The sequence below is a fragment of the Lactuca virosa genome, chromosome 9 (genome assembly GCF_052849685.1).
Source record: "Lactuca virosa cultivar CGN04683 chromosome 9, Lactuca_virosa_CGN04683_v6, whole genome shotgun sequence".
In the NCBI taxonomy this organism is placed as follows: Eukaryota; Viridiplantae; Streptophyta; class Magnoliopsida; order Asterales; family Asteraceae; genus Lactuca; species Lactuca virosa.
In genome coordinates, this window is record NC_136434.1 from 225931265 (window position 1) to 225934068 (window position 2804).

Below are 2804 nucleotides of genomic sequence, written 5' to 3' on the forward strand. Positions count from 1 at the left end.
ATTGGCTGAGAATGATTTCATCATTCTCAACCTATTTTATTTTCTCAATTGAACTTATCTCTCTCTATATATATATATATATATATATATATATATATATATATATATATATATATATATATATATATATATATATATATATATATATATATATATATATATATATATATACATATGAAAACCCTATTATTCTCGTGCCGTCTACAACAATTTTACCCTTTTCCCTTTAGGCCACGTCACCTATATCTTAAACGACGCCATGGAGGCCTGCACTCAACAAATGAACCGGTAGAACAATTGAAGAGACATATTTTTCCTTTGACACGGTAGTTAGATTTGGATTTGGTGTTTATACAGATTGACGTGAACACAATAATTACGTTTCAAGTATCTTTCCATGCCATCACTTCCCATTCCTATCACTACTTTTATCTCCAAAATTCCATTTGATTCTCACACACCACGACTCCGGAACACATAAATGTATACACTCCATCTCTATGTTTGTGATGTGGTAATCTAATTTCAAAATTTACCTATTCAATTTCATAATTTTATGTTTAAGTGTTGGGTTTCGTCCCTTCTGTTGACTTAGGGTTTGATTTGATGCCTGATTTTGTCCATGATTTTGATTTCAATTTTTTCACTTTTTCTTTTTTGGTTGAAACTTTTTTTTCAGATGGTTTTGGAAATTAGGGAGCCAGTGGTTGTGGGAACATCACTACAAACTCAAAGTTCTGTAAAATATTACGTCCTTTTGCATGCTCGCTGATTTCTTCGATAGGTTGGGGTTGAATCCAACTTACGATTCAATGTTATTGCTGAAAAGGTGCTTTCATGCTCCTGCACTCATCATGTTCATCTCCCTTCAATGACTTATGTTCTGCAACAGTGACGGATATGGAGACATCGAACTACTGATCAATGGGTTTAGCGATAATTCTCGCCCCTCTCATTTCCCTGCATTAAGGTGTTAAGGTGAGGTTTTATCATCGATTACGGCTAGAATACCTTTAATGTTATTCCGTATTTAGGTTAATTGTGCATATTTCACTTTAAATTAGGTTTTTGGAATGTGGGAAATTACTATTACATTTCTTATTTATGTTATTAGTAAATGTTGTAAAGTTCATTGCGTGATTGTTAAATTGCAGGCCCTTTGACTACAAACTGATCTCATCGGTTCCTTACGGATGGATTTGGATTTCAAGTAGCATACCAGGCATGAGATTGTATACATAGTGATTGTTTAGGACTTTATTCTAAATCCAGGTAATATTTTTTTCTACTTTTGCTTTGTTTTGTACAATTTTTCTACTTCTGGGTCCCATTTTCCATTTGCTTTGGTTTTGTTTGTTTGAATTCTTTGTCCCACTTATCAAGACTACATGTAATCGTCCCCTACCATCACCATTTTTCATATTGAATTATAATACATCACGTCACCGATCTTCCTTGCTTAAGTTAATTGACTTTCATCCAAATTTACTTCTACGTCTTTCGTTTATGGATTTTCAAGGTCAAGAAATATATGAAATTGGGATGAGGTTTAAGTTTTAATGATTTCATCTTCTCCATTTCTAATGAATTTTTACTTTGTTTTTCGTGTTTATTCCTCAATTTTTCTATAATTTGAGCCTGAATCTTTTCCTGATTCACTCTCAGTTTCCCGATTTATGGTGAAATTTCATATTTTTTATGTTTATTTGAGCTTTTTACCAGTTTATTTGTTTATTGGTCGATCTCTACTAACATGATTTGAGCCTGATCTAGAAGTTTAAGGAAGGGTTTTGAAGATAATGTGGATAAATATAAGATTCAATATGAAAAGAAAAGATGGAGAGGCAACAAAACATTAAAGTCAAAATTAAGGAGATGTGAAGGGTAGCTGCCTTTTCTATGAGCAAATTCTCCTTTTAATTTAGATATCAATTGATTTTTATTTTAATTTTATTGTTATGTGTACATCAAGAGGTCACATGAAACTTGTAGAACAATTTATAGAGATATATGTGAAAGGCTATAACAGAACAACACATGAGCATCATCAGGATCAATAAATGATCATATGGCAATAAGCGTTAAAAACTCAGATGATCACACCAAACAACTTAGTACTAACACAACTCTTTACAATCACAAATAAGAAATAGGAAAACTGGAAAACAATGGACAGGATGAAAGAATTGAAAATGAAATAAGAAGAAATAATGAAAAATGGTAAAACAAAGAAGATGTTAATGGATTAGTATAAGTTCATGATGATATACAATCATAAATATTCAACAAATAGGAAGCTTACATCAAGTTTTACAAAAACACCATGTCCTCCTATCTACAACAAGGTTAGCATCCATTATTAGTTGTTCTTTTAAAAAAATTCATAGACTTGAGCTAATATTTTATATTTTCTTTTAATCTTTGCAGCTTAAGAGGTGGTTCAAGTAAAATGTGAACCAAACAACCTTCCTATAGTACACAATATGCATTTGAAGCTTAGGGACACTGTTATAGTGATAGTAGAACATTTCAAGGGCAAAATCTACAAAATAACCAAGATTGCTAAGCACACATTGTGGTAGTCAAAGAAAAATTAATTTGAAGATCAAACTTGTGAAGAGCAAGGAGGAGGGTCAATCAAGGCTGATAATCAAGGTTTAATTGCTTGTCCTCTGTATTTATGGAGAAGCTAAATGTAAGTAAAGTTAAATTATTAAACTAGAGGTGATAAAATTAGCGAGTTGGATTATTGTGAAAATAGGTTTCAGTAAAAAAAGTAATGTATATAATGTGGGTTGAAAATG

General features: G+C 31.5%; 1 long non-coding RNA gene across 4 annotated transcripts; it reads left to right on the plus strand.

Moving 5' to 3' along the window:
- Positions 1–210: 210 nt before the first annotated feature.
- On the plus strand, positions 211–2804 carry LOC145136369 (uncharacterized). 4 transcript variants are annotated; one of them, XR_013720422.1, is made up of 4 exons: positions 211–514; positions 680–978; positions 1155–2345; positions 2428–2804. It is a non-coding gene; the product is annotated as an uncharacterized LOC145136369 (long non-coding RNA). The 4 variants fall into 4 exon arrangements; XR_013720420.1 differs by having other exon boundaries at positions 680–829; positions 893–978; positions 1155–2804; XR_013720419.1 differs by having other exon boundaries at positions 1155–2804.